At 41.9% G+C, this 18,427-nt stretch overlaps 1 long non-coding RNA gene across 1 annotated transcript; it reads left to right on the top strand.

The window, feature by feature from the left end:
• Positions 1 to 2,477: 2,477 nt before the first annotated feature.
• Positions 2,478 to 4,693, top strand: LOC148315640 (uncharacterized). Its single transcript, XR_015840732.1, has 4 exons — positions 2,478 to 2,651; positions 3,312 to 3,431; positions 4,039 to 4,202; positions 4,546 to 4,693. It is a non-coding gene; the product is annotated as an uncharacterized LOC148315640 (long non-coding RNA).
• Positions 4,694 to 18,427: the final 13,734 nt, after the last annotated feature.

Consider the following 18,427-nt stretch of genomic DNA (forward strand, 5'->3'; position numbering starts at 1 on the left):
CACCCAGGTACTTGTAAGTTGAGACCCTCTCAACGTCTGTTCCCTGGATATTCACTGGTGCAGGTGGAGAGTGCCGACGCTTGCGGAAATCCACCACCAGCTCTTTGGATTTCCCAGCGTTGATTTGGAGGCGGTTCTGCTGACACCAGTCCACGAACCCCTGCGTAACCCCTCTGTACTCCCGATCGTCATCGTCAGTGATGAGGCCAACAATCGCAGAGTCATCAGAGAACTTCTGCAGGTGACAGGTTGTGGAATTGTATTTGTAGTCCGAGGTGTAGAGGGTGAACAGGAAGGGAGCCAGCACAGTTCCCTGCGGCGCTCCCGTGCTGCAGAGGAGCACGTCAGACACACAGTCCTGTGTTCTCACGTACTGTGGCCGGTTTGTGAGGTAGTTGTGAATCCATGTGATGAGGTGGTGGGCCACTCCCGCCTGCTCCAGCTTGTCTCCCAATAAGGCGGGCTGGATGGTGTTGAAAGCACTTGAGAAATCAAAGAACATGATCCTCACCGTGCCCCCCGCCTTCTCCAGGTGGAAGAGTGAAGTGTGGAGCAGGTAGATGATGGCATCATCCACACTGATGCCAGGCTGGTATGCAAACTGGAGTGGGTCCATTGAGGAGCTGACCAGGGGGCGCAGATGGACGAGGACCAGTCTCTCCAGGGTCTTCATCAGATGAGACGTCAGCGCCACTGGTCTGAAGTTGTTGAGCTCCTTCGGATGGGGTGTCTTTGGAACCGGAACCAGGCAGGATGTTTTCCACAGCTGGGGGACTCTGCCCAGCTTCAAGCTCAGGTTGAACATGTGCTGGACGATTCCACACAGCTGGTCTGCGCAGGATTTGAGGAGCTGGGAGCTGATCCCATCTGGGCCTGCCGCCTTCCTCGCCTTCATCTTCCTCAGCTGGTTCTTCACCTGAGATGTTGTGAGGAACAAGGCTGAGCAGGAGGAAGTGGTGGTTGTCTGATGAGGCTGGGAACTGGAGCCTGTGGAGAGAGAGAGGGGCGAGAGAGGGGGAGAGAGGGTCTTGTTCGCAGTGGCAGGAGGGGTGGGTGGGGGCTGCATCAGGGAAGCCTGAGCGGGGTCAGACATTTGATCAAACCTATTGAAAAATAGGTTCAACTCATTTGCCCACTGAAGCCCCCCCCCCTTCTGGGTCTTACCTGCTTGTCCGTGGCCTGAGATGGTCTTCAGGCCCCTCCAGACATCCCTGGCATTGTTCCGCTGCAGTTGTTCTTCCATCCGCATCCTGTAGGACAGCCGTCCTTACCTCCCGGATCTTCGTGTATGGTGTGTGTGTGTGTGCACGTGTGAGGACAGGGGCAAGAAGTCCATGTGTTTTTACGTTTCAGTGTCCAGTTTGAGTTCGTCATTCTCAACATTAATCAGGTTGTAATGGTACATTTGGGCAACAAACCTACGATTAACCATCGTCTTTGTCATAAAAATAATGCAACATGAACAGACTACACATAACAAAATGAAAACTATAATTATCCCTATATATAGTTTTTTAAATTCTTCATAGTGGTCATAACATCAATAATTGTTTCATTTTTATTAAAAATTTAAATGCAGTAATGTACTCCAATCAAGGCTGATATTCCTTTATGTACGTCATTAATTTCCAAACAATATCTAATCTTTTTGTTCTGTGGCTTCAACATATTTATCATCTCATCAATATTAGCACCACAGAGTACTGAGTTTCGAGATCCTCACAATAGTCGTTCTCAAAATGATATTTTATTTTTATCAATTTAGCTTTGTTAAGGTAAGATATTTTATTGACAATCTAACATTAATATGCAAAGAACATGTACATTAGTACGAAATGTAAAAGAAAATTGTGGTGGGGGGGTGCGAATTGTTTTCTTCTTGGTAGGGGGGGCATGACAGGAAATAATTGAGAACCACTGGTCTAGTCACACACCAGCTCGGGTTCATTCCCTACCAGAGAAATGACATTCCATGTCCCCAGAGCTAGGCGCTTTATGTTGCCGGGGATTGGACTGCCTTTGACTGCCTCCTAGCTCAAAGGAAACCCAAATTCTTTGGTCCCGCCCACTGGTAGTGAGCCGAAGCCCTTGTATTAAATAATAAATAAATACATAAAATAAAAAAATTAATAAATTTAAAAAACGGACCGATCCACTGCTTGGGTTAGTTTGACCCACCTTGAGATCCGTTCCCACTCAGTGACAGTGTCTACAAGCCACTGCCACCAGGCCAGTGAACCCAACGTCCAGGCAGTGACAAAAACGTGATCAAATTACATTGCTCATCATAAGGTGTTTGTGAGACGCTCTTTGTATGTTTCCTCAATTAAGACCTGTTTTCCATTGGTGTATTTGAAAAAAGTGGTGAACCTGTTAAATTCACTACAAAACGTTCAGAAGATGAAAGTAATGTTTGAAGGAATATTATTTTTCTATCGACATGCCGGCGGGCGGGCACAGATAGAGAGTGATAAAGCAGCACCACCCGCGCGGGGCGTGCTGACGAAAAGGCAAGCGCTCCTCCTCTCATCGCGTCCTTATTAAGACAGAAAAAAGACGCTGTTGAATTTTACCTATTCGCAGTTCGAGCAGGTGCTTAACGCTGGAGAATATCACCACTTCGAAGTTCGAACTGCTGTTGAAACGGAGAGGTAAGTGTTTTTCGTTGGGTTTTTTTCAAAACATGCGTCGAGTGCATTTGTTCATAGTTAGAGATAGTTGTGTGGAAAACACTACACAAAGTAGCACCATGGATGTGGGCCTACAACACTGGCCTAGCAAACATGTGCTCCTACATTGACATAATTGACGAGCTCCAGTTAAGCATTGAATAATTATAAAACGTCATGGTGCTTTTACTCATTTAAAGAACTAAACCGACGCGTATTGTCATCCGGTGGTCAGGTTTGCATTGAATGTGAGCACGAGGGACGCTAGCTTGTTGCGTTAGCTTTGCGGAGCTAACAGCTTGCACTTTTGTTATAGAACAACAGAATGCAAGTACCATGATAATTTCTGTCATTAATTTTTGTGTAAGACACGATGTTCACTGGTTAATTACATGATTCTTAAAGCAAAGGTTACTGTGAATGCAATTTTGGTAAGATTTTTGTAGTCACACTGCATAAATCTGTCTGTGTCTGTTGTTTAAACTTCAATATAAACTATTATGGTTGAAATCGTTAATTGGGATGGAGGAATTGATATTTTTTTAATTTATAATTTATTTTTCTTACACTGATATTGTTAAAACTCCATTTAGCCCATAGTATTAATAATTCTCAACACAATACTGTCTTTTTTCTTTATAGAATAAACAATGCCTTCCCTGAGATGCAGGAAGTCCCCAAAGCAGGATACTATTGAACATGCAGTCAAGGGTCTGGACAAGACTGCAGAGTTAGAAGCGAAGTATATAAACTAATTTAAAGGTATGATGTTAACGCTTTTGCTAAGATATATTATTGTTTTCTGATAACCAAGCTGACATCGTTTTTTAAGTGGTTATTTTACATTAAGAGTGTCTTGACCTTTTCTTTTGCCACTTTTGTCAGTTTCAAGTTATTTCAGTGAGTGTGAAACCTGATGGTAGGAGTTCTATCTAAATTAAGGCTGTACTTGATGACGCCCTCCGGCATTTTTATACCACAATAGACCGGTGAACAAGTCCGATATTGATAGTCTAGTGTAAAGCACGTAATACGTCACAGAGATCACGTGACGCGATCCAATATGACTGTGTACAGTGTATGTCATTGTTTTGAAACTAAATAATCTTAAAGTTTTTTTTTTACGTAACCAGGTGCAATTGACATTTGTACTTTCAGTCCTAATACATACTGGCTAATGCAATGCTGGAAAATGAATTTTGGCTGGTCTGTTCCTTTAAAATCATAAAGAAGGGCTCTGCTCTATCCCTCACAAGAAGCAATGTTTCAAACCACCCTACATTAGTATAGTGGCCCAAATGAATATGATGACTCCTTATTTGTGTGCTTAAAAATATGACGAAGCTAACTTGATTTCCCTGTTAACTAGGTCGAGGAGTATTTACCAAGGCCCCTTTCAGGAAAGACGACTTTATTCTTTATTATGGAGTACAGAGGAAAATTGATAGATTCTGATGAATCTCAACGCAGGAAGATGGATGGAAGAGGCACTGTCTTTTTGTTTGACTTCCGCCGGCAAGAAAAAACTTGGAGGTGAGGCAAAGATTGAGATGTTATCTTATTTTTGTTTTTATTTAAAAAAATAAACACATACTCATCCCATAAGTGTTAGGGGAAAAATCATTCTCTAAGCAAAAATGTATAATTACTTTTATTCATGCGTTGAATCTGTACAAATGAAAATATAGATCATGAAGTCTCAAAGACAAGCTGTTAATAGGGTCTGATTCCAATAGAAATTTCTTGTATGATTTGATTTAGATTTAAAAATTGTGGATTTCCTATTTTTATGTTTTGTGTACACAAGATTGTCTCAAAGATTAATTTCTGACATTGATTGAATAATTGTTTTTTTTTTTTTTTTATCTATTTTAAGTGTTGATGCAGCTCAAGAAGATGGCAGTCTGGGAAGACTGGTTAATGATGACCACATGCACCCCAACTGTAAAATGAAGAAGATGACAACAGAGGACAGACCACACCTCTGTCTGTTTGCGCTCCGAGACATTGATGTTGGCGAAGAAATAACTTAAGACTATGGACCAGCTGGCCTTGGAGAACACAGGTTTGTAAGATGCATCTTTAAGTACAATAACAGAGCCCACTTGTGGTGTTCTGGTGATGTAGTTTCCAATTAGTTTGGCAATCTAATAAATGTATGTGAGGTTTCTATGGAAGTTGAACATGCTGACTGACTGGGGGAGTTCTCCATTGTCCACTATCTGTAATTCAAATTTGTGGGTCTGAGTCAAAGTTTGGCTCTGCAGGAACAACGAACTGGTCAGGGAGTGACAGTATTACAAAGTTCTGCGTTACTCCTTTCTGGGCGGTGGCCCTGTTAGGCCATCATATGCCATATTGCAAATATCCCCATTGTGGGACTAATTAAGGACATCTTTATGTTGTGGTTTCCCTACCAGAACCAGCACCAACCCTGTATATTCATGATATAAAACACTGTTTCAATTTGATATTTAGCCTTTCTATACTGTAAAAATAGAAGACCCCAGGCTTTCCTGCGCGCCCTTGCCCAATTGGTGGTGTTCAGGAGACAACCTGGGACTGAAATATCAGTCACAACCAATGTTGTTTTCGTCACTGATGACTATGACGAAAATACTTCGTTAACGCCCCTTTTTTAATGACGATGACAAGCTATACGAGGTTCTTTTATGACGAAAACATGACGTGATGTACATGAATTTTTTTCGTTGACTAGACAAAATTGTTAGCATGTGGTTCATAAATTATTTTATGTTGCTTTTAGTGAAATAAAGCCACAACAGTTGCCCAACAAAATGTTTTGCTTCTCTGCTTATTTTGGAGCAGTGAGTATTGATTCCACTGTTGCCACTTTTTTCTGTTTGTAATGAAGAATCCTTAGTAGTCCATCCAAAAGTCTTTGTTATTGGGTGGAAACCTTGAATGCCTTGTTTTAACTCAAATGGACTTAAACCCATCCATCCATCCATCCATCCGTTATCTGTACCGCTTCTCCTCACTAGGGTCGCGGGGGGTGTTGGAGCCTATCCCAGCTGTCTTCGGCAGTAGGCGAGGTACACCCTGAATTGGTGTCCAGCCAATCGCAGGACATGCATAGACGAACAACCATCCACGCTCACACTCATGCCTCGGGGCAATTAGAGTGTCCAAGCAACTTGCCATGCATGTTTTAAGAATATGGGAGGAAACCGGATTACCCAGAGGAAACCCACGCAGGAAGGCCGGAGCCAGAATCGTACCTACGACCTCAATATTGTGAGGCCATCATGCTAACCAGTTGGGCCACCGTGCCGCTTGGACTAAAACCTTTGTGAATAAATTGACGAAAACTAGGGTAAAACTTTTTTTGCGTTTCCGTCGATTAAAACTGGACTAAAACCCTTTTTTTAGTTTTCGTTGACTAAAACTGGACTAAAACTATAACGAATTGGGATGACTAAATGTGATGTAAACAAATCAGCACTTTGTCCAAATGACTTGGACAAAATCTAAAATGCCTGCCAAAAACAACACTGGTCACAACACGTGTCTACAGAAGATTAATTGGCATGGGCGAAATTAATTAGTTTTATTTCATTCATGAGCTTATGTTTTGTTTTGGGTGGCTAAGGCTTAAAATGTGTAAAAATCTAATCCAACCTCAAATATAATTAATTCAATAAATTTATGATGCTACTAAAACATCGAAGCAGCCTCCTCCAGGCTTTACAGACTCAGAAATGGAGGTATGCGTATCGTGTGCTCATCCTGTCGTGTCTCGAGATGTTAAAATTGCAGTTAGATAGACGTGTGCTGATTAGACAAGACTTCTAATATATCTGGTGTCACAGGATATTTGTCAGTGAATGTGTATGTCTGGTTTGAGGCTCACTCAGCTTTTTCTTGTGTTGTGGGGTCCAGTTGAGTTGAATTGCGAGTCAGGTATGTTGGCCATCTGACACCCAACTGTCAGGTTTGCGTTCGTGGGGACCCCGTAGAGCCATTTTTATTGTTGACATAAATCATAGCTAATCATCTTTTCCTTCATTATCATATGAAATACAGTTAGGAGTTGTATGTGCCTTTACTATGTTATAATCTTAGAACCTACCAGCCACTACAGCTGTCCGACAAGAAGACTTTTGGCTGTCCTGTGCTCCATTGCGGCCCTGGTGGCGTTCAAAAGACAACCTGTGACTGAAATATCAGTCACAACATATCTCTACTGAAGATTAATTGTCATGCGCTAAAGTAATTGGTTTTGTTTCATTCGTGAACTTGTTCGTTAAAATGTGTAAAATTCTGATCCATTTTCTTTTTTTTAATTCATTAAATTAATATTCAACTTGTTCATTAGGATGGAGGACAACCGACAATGACTGAATCGGCTGAGGTTGATGCCACCAGAACATCGAAGCAGCCTTCTCAAGGTTTGACAGACTCTGAAAAGGAGGTATGCGTATCATGTGGTCATCCTGTCGTGTCTTGAGATGTTAAAATTACAGTTAGATAGACCTGTGCTGGTTGGACAAGTTTTCTAATATATCTGGACATAAATCGTAGCTAATAATATTTTCCCTCATCATCATATGATATACAGTTATGCGTAGTGTATGTCTTTACTATGTTACAATCTAAGAACCTACCAGCCACTACAGTTCTCTCATTGGGAGACTTAAGCTTTCGTCAGGCTGTCGACTGCTGCATTGCCCTCTTATTGGCTTTAAGTACACAACCTGTAACTGAATTATCTGTCAGAACAGAACCTATGTGTCCACAGCAGGTGATTTGGCATGTGGATTCTTCAGATTTTTAGAAAATAGGTAAAATTGTGATCAAAAGTTTAAAATGTATAAAATTCTGGTATAGTTTGCAATAGTATATCTATTAAATCATTTCAAAACTTCTTAACAAGGATGGAGAACATTGGCTGTGACCGAATTGGTTGAGGTTTACATTACCAGGACCATTGAGCAGCCTCCTCGGGATCTACAAATTTAGGAATGAAGATATGCATCCCATGTTACAATCCTGTTATGGCCCGAGGTTTTGAAGTTGCAGTTACATATTGGGCTGGGCGATATGGCTGATAAGTACATAGCGATATAAGTATTTCATATGGGTCCATCGATACACATTGAATTCTTTTTTCAAATTATTTTATTCATTATTTTTTTTATTTTCCAATATTTTCACTGCCCTGTTAAAAAAACATTTAATGTAGTTTTCCTCCCGGGAGCTTTTTGTTACGGTCAATTAAGTGTTTTTGTTAAATATAGCTGCGTAGAATAATTATATGCATTATTATCGTACCACAATGTTTTGGTTTTGCAAATAATTTCCTAAAATCATTCTAATTTTGTTATTACATTATTTTGTCATAATATCATTCATCAATATTTTAGTTTTTTTTTTTTTTCAAATAGAATTAAGACCTTTTTCTGTGCAGATTCCTCTGGGGATTAAGTATTTAATGGGTTCTCAATTTTCTCTTGGACTCTGATGCAACCCAGTCTCCTCCCTTGGACAAAAAATATGGGCTGAATCTTCCTTGGAATAACGACACAGATTCTGACGAATCATTGTCAAATCCTGCCCCTGAACTTTGTGCCTCAGACCCAGACCATATTACTATCCCAAGGCTCAGGAGGACCAAAAGTATACAGGTAAACAACCCATATAGATTTCAGGGAATCTTACAAGCAAATTGCATATATTTTATTGGTCTCCTGCCTTCTATCCTTTATATTTCGTTGTTGTTGTTGTTTTTTAGATTAAAAAAACAGGCTGACTTTGGAATGGATAAGCATTATTACTCCAACTCAGATGACAGTGGAGATGAATATATTCCGGATACAAGTGAGGCCTCTGATTCAGACGGAAGTGAATCTTTGAAAATTGTGGACCCTCTCTTGAAGTCTAAGAATGCCTTCAGAGATTTTTCTCCCACACCACGAATCTCAAAAGCCACCTCAACGCAGGTTGTTAATCAAGGGCGTTCACCCGTTCGGAGGAGTAGCAGCACTGGTGTGATTCTTGAATTCTATGGCTCTTCAAATATTTGTGCAGTTTAACACAAATCATCCAAAATAGAATTCAAGCACATCTGTGACAGAAATTCAAATTCAGAAGTCAAAGAGAGAGAACAAAAAAAAAAATCTAATGCTGCGCTTCTTCCGAAGACATATACTGTAAACATTAAATGTATGTTAGGACAATCTTGAAAAAAGTATTAGAACACCCTTTACTTTTATTTCTTGTTAATTTTATTAACCAAAATATGTCCATTTTTATTACAGATTAATGAATACAAAATTAAAACTCTAATCAGCTACTTTTTAATCGTTATATTTGTATAAACAAATGTTATACATCTGTGTGTTAACTTATACAAGAAATGACGGAAAAGCAAGGGTGGTTTAGTATTTTTTTATCGTATATAGTCTGTATAATATCTTTAACCTATGCTGATGCTGTTTAATACTGATTTAAATAATAATAATAATGTCATAATCTGTTGGTTTTACATGAACAAAACCTTTCAAGCACTTTTTAAAATTCTAAATACTACCTCTTGTCAGTAAGTTGGTTCACAGCACTGCCTTGGAGTGAAAGTGTGTAGTGCTGAGACAGTCGGTATGTGCTGAGTCGTCTGACGTTTGTGTGACTGGTACCCAGGAAGGTAGCAAAACCAGGCAGTGTGTATGTCGTACCCAGGAAGGCAGAGAAACCAAGCAATATGTATGTGGTACCCACGAAGGCAGAGAAACTAAGCAGTGTGTATGTGGTACCCGGGAAGGTAGCAAAACCAGGGAGTGTGCATAGATACAGACCCCAAAAGTGATTAAAACCAAATAAAGTCCCCAGAAGATCATCTGTAGTCAGGTGAAGGACCCTGTACTTTGTTCAACTCATTTACTCCCTTAGACATACAAAGACGTCTTTTAATGCAATGGCGCCCTCTACCAAAGACGTATAAGTACGTTTCCTGTCTTTTTTACGTCATAGTGTACATAAGGGTCTGATGCAACCTCTGACTGAGAATCAGCCTTGTCCGCATTGTGAATCATGTAAAAATCACCCAGCAGGGGGCAGAGGTGCAAAAGATCCGCCTTGAATCTGCGCCAGAGGTACAAATGGGGCGGCGGGATCCTGGGGTAGACTTATAAGTGTGGAGAGCAGCGTGGGTAGCAGCAGCATCGGCAGCACTAGCAGCAGTCGCATTAGTAGCGTTAGCAATGAAATCCTCCAAGCAAATGACGATCGAGGAATGCTTTTTTGTAAAAAAAAGCTTCCTAAAAGCATCAAGGCGATGGAGACGCTTTGGTTGAGAGGATGACGCTTCGTCGTCGTCACAACAAAACGGCGTCTAAAGAGGGTGCGCGTGCCTTGCGGCCTGCATCGCCTGCCTTCGGACAATAGCCAAAGCAGCTGAGAGTCCTCACCAGATCCCCCCGAACGAGGAGGTAAGCGCTCGCAAGTTACCATTGAACATGTGGTTTTACCCCTCATGCTTTTATTGTACATATCATGCATCTTGCGGGCAGAAAATGTCGCGTAAATGTGCAGTTAGACGCGAGCTTGCTCGCTGACTTCCTCGTCCGGCCGCCTCTATTGCACAATTACACGCGAGCGTAAGTCCTCGCCGACGAGGAAGTAAACGCTCGCAAGTTACCATTAAACATGTGGTTTTAGCCCTCATGCTTTTATTGTACATATCATGCATCTTGCGGGCAGAAAATGTCGCGTAAATGTGCAGTTAGACGCAAGCTTGCTCGCTGACTTTCTCGTCCGGGCGCCTATTGCACAATTACACGCGAGCGTAAGTCCTCGCCGACGAGGAAGTAAACGCTCGCAAGTTACCATTGAACATGTGGTTTTAGCCCTCATGCTTTTATTGTACATATCATGCATCTTGCGGGCAGAAAATGTCGCGTAAATGTGCAGTTACGCGCGAGCGCATCTCCTCCCCGACGAGGAAACAACAATACTGAATGGTGTGGTAATCATGCATACTTTCTAAAATTCACAGATTGTGCATCCCGCGGCAAGAAAGTTCCTCCTCGTCTTGTTGGTGTAAAGAAAGGTAAATTATAATATGAAACTTCACACGCCAGCAATAAAATGCAGCAATAAATATATATTTCCAATTGTTTATATTTCTGTAATTTACAGGTTGTGCATCAGGAAGCAGTGGTTCCGGATGGCGTCACACTGGATGGCAACCGAGGAAAATCGACTTTACAGCAACCCCTGGACCACTGAATGCCGCTGCCCATTTGGAGTCTGAGGAGCCAGCTGATTTCCTGGAGCTGTTTCTCACGGATGAGCTTCTGCAGCACATCGCGGATGCCAGCAATCACTTCCCAGACAATTATTTTCACACAAACCCCAGTGGACAAACACAAGCTCGCCTATTTTCCACGGACCAGCAAAGCCAGACCACAACGAAAGTGTCGGGTCTGTTTGCGCAAAGGCAAACGGAGTGAAACAAGAATGTGGTGTGAACTATGTTGTGTGCCCTTGCATCAAGGCAACTGTTTTATTTTGTATCACACAAAAAAAAAGTATGTATGACACTGATGTATTTCATTTTTGTACATAGTTCAACAGTTCAGTCGTTTAGTGTTATGTGCAAATAAATTTATTTTATCAAAAACATTTTTTGTGCTTTTTTTTGTTATTTTATAGAAGGCATGCATTATTTAGATGTTAGAGGTGTCATAAAAGCCATAAATAATAGTGTCAAAGTTCAAATTATGGTCAAAATGCATCAGTTTACAAAAAGCTCATTTTCTCAGTTTTTTCCCCAGGGATTGGAGTTTTCATGAAATTTAGCTATTTTCAAATGCCGATTGCTCAAGAATGGAAAAAGATAGGAACAAACATTTTTTTCTGTTGAAAGAAGAGAGTCTCATCTTTCTTCGGGTGTGCTCCATGTCTATATAGCATTAGAATACAATATTCTGTGGGCCTTGCAATATTAGTCAAAACCCAGGAAAACGCTGGGATTGAGCGGGTTGCTCCAGTGAAAATGGCTGGTATTTAATGAGTTAAGACTGGTTAGGACATCCGGCTCGCAGTCCCAAGGTGCAGGGTTCGATCCCGGGACCCAGCTTTCCTGTGTGGAGGTTGCATTTGTGAGTGAGTTTGAGCGCAGATGGTTGTTCGTCTTTGCGTGCCCTGCGATTGGCTGGCAACCACTTCAGGGTGTGCCCCGCCTACTGTCCGTTGACAGCTGGGTAGGCTCCAGCACGCTATCCTTGTGAGAATAAACGGATTGGATATTACATGTATGTGTTTATGCCCTAGGCCAGGCGAGGGCAAACTACGGCCCGGGGGCCACATGCGGCCCGTTAAGTTTTAATCCGGGCCGCCGAACTTGAAAAAAATTTAATGAATAAACCTTGTTAATGTTTTATTTTCTAAACACTGTGGTTTTCAAAGACAAATATTATTGTTGGAATGCTTTTATTCACTTTCATTTCAAATTAAATGTATTTTTTTTCTCAGATGAGGTGAGGTTTCCAAAACACTCCATCCATCTGCTCCTGGTCCGGCCCCTCTGTCATATTTTAGAACCCATTGTGGTCCTCCAATCAAAAAGTTTGCCCGCCCCTGCCCTAGGCTTTGTGTCTTTGCTTGGTTGACTGTGTAATGAGTGTATGAATGCATTTCTTTCTACCAGACACCTTGGACTTCCCATGGCAGATTAATAATCTATTTTATCTATCCATCAGGGTCACGAATGTCATTTGATGAGTAGAGAATTTAGAGTCTCCAATTAACCTAATATACATGGATTTGCGCATGGAAACCTGAGAAAAAGCCCTTAGTCCTACTTTTCCATCTGAACCACTTTATCCTCACGAGGGTCACAGCCGTGACATCCCAGCTGACTTCAGAAAGTAAGTGGGCGACGACTCATGATCTCTTGGTTGAATAATATTGTTAGGGGCTCAAAATGGCCCTCTACAATAAAATGGCAGAAGAATATTACATACTCTCTGGCAGAAGAATATTGCGTTTTTTTTGTTTTGTCCAATTAACTTAAATAAAACTTGGGAAAATTTAATGATTACATGTAAACCAGCTGGTCTTCCCCATACCAAGCCCTGGCTAAAACTGACTGAAAAATGCATGATGTGTGCCTTTTAAACTCCTCGGCCCATCCACTATGCCAGGGATGGGCAAACTTTTTGATTGGGAGGGGGGGGGCACAATGAGTCCTAAAATACATTTAATTTTAAACGAAAGTGAACAAAAGCATTACAACAATATATATGTCTTTGAAAAACCACAGTATTTAGAAAATAAACCATTAACAAGGCTTATTCATTTAATTTTTTTCAAGTTTGGGGGGCTGGATTGAAACGTTTAACGGGCCACAAGTGGCCCCCGGGCCGTAGTTTGCCCAAGTGCCCTAAGCCAATTGATTCTAAAAAATAACAGTTTTCTTCATCAAAACAACATTTTATGATCAACATAAATGTTAGTGAGTACATAAAGGTATACTCATTCGATCTATCATAACCCCATGCACTTAGACTGTACAAAAAAAAGAAAATTTTTATTTTAAAACCTAGTATTTCGCCATGACGTCACACGCTAGCGTCAAGTGCTTGGCGCTAAAAACCCGGAAGTAACAGCGGCGCTCGGTTTGAAAGTGGAGAGTTGTGCATGGTAGGCGAATTCGGGAGAAATGTTTGTTGAACACGAGGACTGTGGCGTAGAAGATGGTTTAACAGCGATCTAGTGCGCACCCAACCGTGATGGCTGACCAACGAAATAAATGCGGACCGACGGAGTGGACTGACAGGACGTGGAAAACAGGTGTGTGGCATGTGTGCGTGTGCACGAATGTGGGAGCGCGTTCTCTATGGTGGCAGCGATCGCAAAGCAGCAGCACCACTCCTTGACAAAAGTATTGTACTTTCTCTGATGTTTTGGGTTTGCTCTGCTTTGGGGTTTGTAGTTCTGGCCACGCAAAAGTAACAAAGCAAGTTCTTGGATGTCTGCTTTTTTCTTGAACTGTTAATTGGTTAACATCGTGGCTCTTATTTTTATCTAATGTATGGAGTTTGGTGGCTATCTATATGCACAACTATATTAGTTGCACTTGAAATTGCATACAGAAAATTAGTATAAATAGGTTACGCTATAAAGTATAACAATATTAACAATCGTTATTGTTGTTACTGTTTATTTATTTTATTTTGCAATAACTGTGCTCCAAGCTTAGCTGTTGTGCCAGCTGCCAAGTAAAAATATGTAATCTCACTCAATAATAGGAATAAATACTTAACTAACATCTCAATTTTTCGGGTTGGGCTGTGGGGGAGGGGAGGGTGGCTGCCTGACATAAAGCAGACTGTCCTGCACATGCGCAGACCAGCCGAGTGTGTGAAGTGTGCGTAAGTGCAGTACCGGGACCGACCACTAGACAGCGATCCTGAGTAATTTTTCCGCACACACATTTCTAGCACACTCGTCTTGTTTTTGTGACCTTCCTGGGAAGCCCTGAAACTTTGACAGGACCTCCCCCTGAGCTTCTTATCACTGAATTCAATGCTCTTTTTTGTGGGGCCCAGATTTTTGGTCCCCACAAAAATTTTGGTCCCCTACAGTGGGTGTGCTGTCCGATGTTGGTCCCCAACATGTAGCTTATACAAACACACACACACACCCCTACTTGTTTTTGTGACATTGTTGGGCCACCTGAGCAAAACTCACATTGTGGGAACCACCCTTTCTAGTGGTTGTACAGCTCTGAAAAAAATCAGGCAGTGTCCAGGAATTTAGTTAAACACAAAAACCACTTCAAATTACCAATTAATGACCTGGAGGTCAAATGAGTGACTCAAGTGCATGTAATTCAGTCACTGTAGCCCAAAGATTCTCTGGGCCAGTGGATGAACCATTATTCGTCTTGGACAGCATTGAAGCAGGCCGTAGCCTGGTTTCTAAAGCTGAAAGACTTACTGACAGAGTAAAGGAAAATAGAAAGGAGTTAATCACATTAGGTGAAGAAGGCAAGATGAATTTATTCAAGAGAACTGTCAAAGGAAAGTATTTGACCTGCGACGACTTGGATAAAGCAGAAAGAGAACTTGTGAAATACTGTCAAAGGCGAAGTTTCAAAAAAGATTTAGCCATATTTGAAAAACAAAAAAGGGTGAAGAAAAGTAGCCCACTTTACAAGTTCAATATAGTACTTCAAGATGGTGTCATGAGGGTTGGTGGACAGTTGAGCCACGCAGCCATGCCTGAAACAGCAAAACAGCAAGCCATCTTGCCAAGGATTCACATAACACAAAGCTAGTCCTGAGATACATTCATGAGATTACAGCTCACGCTGGAAGGAACCACATGATGGCTAATCTGCATCAACAGTTTTGGATACCTCGAGCTGCTAGAGTCATCAGAAGAGTGCTACCTGACGATCCGCCTTTCAAGAGAATTGGCGTTGATTATTTTGGTCCATTCTAAGTAAGTAGGGTTAGAGGACAAGTAAAGAGATACGGCGTGATTTTTACATGTCTCGCTGTACGAGCCGTACATCTGGAAATTGCATCTTCACGTGACACAGATGCTTGTCTCAACGCAATCCGAAGATTTCTTGTCAGAAGAGGACAAGTGAGAGAGATGTATTCTGATAACGGAACCAACTTTAGATCAGCTGACAGTGAAATGAAGAAATCAATCAAAGAATGGAACACTAAGTAAATCGAGAAACACTTGCTGCAAAAAGGTATTCAGTGGCATAGCAATCCCCCAGCAGGTTCCCACCACGGAGGAAGCTGTGAGCGACTTATTTGGTCTGTGAGAAAAATCCTGAATGTCACTGTAAAAGAACAAATTTCGGGTGAAGAAAGTCAATATACCTTGCTTGGTGAGGCTGAAGCAGTTATAAACAGCAGGCCTATCACAAGGACATCTTCCGACCTCAACGACTTGGAAGCACTCACACCCAACACTCTGTTGTGGCTGAAGGTCAAACCTGAGTTACCTCCTGGAGTCTTCTGTAAAGACGACCAATACGCCCCAATACGTACCTCTGGGAATGAGCTGGTCAGCTCTTTAAAGAGTATTATGTAAGTTGAAATACATTAATCCATTTTTCTTTTTTGGACCATCTTTAACTGTGTAGTGTGTAATGTCTAAAATACAAAATGATCAGATTTTAGGGTGCAGTTGACGACTGTGGCACAGGTCCTCGCTCTACAAGTGCTAATAGTCTTCGGCAAAGAGAAAAATCTGCCATAAGGTACAGAAAACATTGGCATCAGAGTAAATGGATGCATGTTTTTGCAATGAGCGAGGAAACTGGCGAACTCAGAGAAAACTACGCAGGCTTGGGAGAACATGCAAACTCTACACAGGAAGGCCGGAGCCGGAATCGATCCCACAACCTCTGCATTGTGAGACCATCGTGCTCACAAGTCGCCCACCGTGGCGGCCGTCCATTATGAATGCCATCCCACCATCCATTATCTGTACGGCTTCTCCTCACAAGGGTTGCGGGGGGTGCTGGAGCCTATCCCAGCTATCTTGGGGCAGTAGGTGGGGTACACCCTAAACTGGTTGCCAGCCAATCGCAGGTCACACAAAGACAAACAACCATCCGCGCTCACACTCACACCAATTTAGGGTGTCCAAACAACCTGCCATGCATGTGTTTGGAATGTGGGAGGAAACCGGAGAACCCACGCAGGCGTGTGGGAAACATGCAAACTCCAAACAGGAAAGCCGGAATCAATCCCGCGACCTCTGCATTGTGAGACCATCGTGCTAACAAGTCGCCCACCATGCATCCCTGCTAAATAAATGATTAATTTTTACATTTTAGTATTTGTAAGCGATCTTGTGTTCATGACAGCATTTTCAACAGTGTGGGTGTTTGTATGAAAGCATTTCACTCGTGTATGGGCATGAGCATGTTTCAGTTGTATTTATGAATAACAATAATTTCACAATTGTGCCTGAGCGCCTTTCACTGGTGTGTATGAGAATGTTTCACCTATGTGTATGAGCGCATTTGACGAGTGTATGAGCAACAACTATTTCACTAGTGTGTATGAGAGCGTTTCACTCGTATGTATGATAGCGTTTCATAAGTATGCATGAGCAACAACAATTTCACTGGTGTGTAAGAGTGCATTTCAGAAGTGTGAAGCGATTCCTGACTTTTGTCCCCAACGGCACCTCATACTCCCCATCTCCCGCTCACTTCTCCTGACCCCATGAGCCATCCCCGTTGCTACTACATGGAGATTTGATGTGTTTTTTTGTTTTTTTTGTTATTAGCTTCTTCAACATCTCTTCTGATTCTCATCTCTTCTCTGGCGCTCGTCTCCGCCTGTCTGATTTGAAGTCGACCTCAGAATTTGCACTATTTTGACATGACTTCTGTGGTAATCACTACTGACATATTGTGTCATTTGCTCAATAATACATTAAAATTATAATAAATAATTAAAATGGGTCCGGTGCCGAGCTCTGGCTTCATATCTTTAAAAGTGGTCTTCTCAAATCTGTTACTAATGGCCTCTAAATCAGTTGTGGTAGAGAAGGGGCAAATTAGACCTTATGGCATCTTAATTTGGTCAAGTCTTGTACCCATTTTCAAGGCCAGCGACTATTGCTTTTGCTATATACAAGAAAAGGATTACTCTGAATATACACAACAACAAATCCCAGATGTCCAACCCAAATGTTGTTTCAAAATAATCCAGTTCAGATGATAAACAAATGTATTGGTATGTTGAGGTCATTATTTCAAATCAAAATATACACTTCTTTTTCAGACAATGGGGAGGATCGAAGAAGTGGAAAAGTTGCAGGAGTAACTTCAAAACAATGCAAAGAGACAGAATCTGGAAGAATGTCAAGTTTGTCCATGTTTATATTTCTGGAATTTAGTGGGCGTGCATCTCGAAATGTTTGGGGATGGTTCGGGCTGCCAGACAAGACTTTCACTGCGAGCGCTGGACCACTGGATGCTGCGGCAAACAGCGGACTTCTTGCAGCTATTTATTACCAACAAGCTACTCCTGCACATCAATGATGCGGATGGCACAGACTGCTTTGCAGACAATTATTTTGAGGCAAAACCAAGAGGTCTGTAAGCACTCTGAAAACAAAGTAAAATATTTGACACCCACGGCAAAAAAAGCCATGCTACAGCATAGGGCTGGGCGATAAACCGAAAATTTACCGTTACCGAAATTTATTACAATGACCGAAATAATTTTGCCCATGTCGGTAAATTCGATGAATAAAAAAAGAAAAGCCTTTTGTCTGCTGCAATGTTCATGCCCCTTTAAGACCGCTACAGCGCCTCTAGTCATGTGACTCCACCCGTCTGTCGCTCTCGTTGCTGGCGATTCAAATCCAGAAGCTTTCTCACCACCCACAACACAACCATGCTGTGCTGAAAGTTCAAAGTGAGAAGCAAGGTTCGACAAGTGACAACAGCCCATGAACGGAGGCGACACCATACGAGAGAACGTCTCAGAGGTGGACGCGATAGCCTAGCACATAGCTAAAGATAAAGCTCCTCTAGTTACGTGGCGCGCACAGGATTTAAACGCTTCATGAAAGCCGTATTTCCCGATATGGACTACATCGGGCCGGGAGCTTAGACATGTCAAGCATTTTGCATCTACATCCGACTTGTGGTCGGGTCGCAACATGGATCCCTGATTGAGCCTAACTGTGCATTACATAGATGACAAGTGGCGACTGCGCAGCAGAGTACTCGAGACGGCACATTT

This window comes from Idiotropiscis lumnitzeri, unplaced genomic scaffold (genome assembly GCF_059441095.1).
Source record: "Idiotropiscis lumnitzeri isolate Australia: NSW breed Sydney's pygmy pipehorse unplaced genomic scaffold, RoL_Ilum_1.0 HiC_scaffold_70, whole genome shotgun sequence".
NCBI lineage: Eukaryota > Metazoa > Chordata > Actinopteri > Syngnathiformes > Syngnathidae > Idiotropiscis > Idiotropiscis lumnitzeri.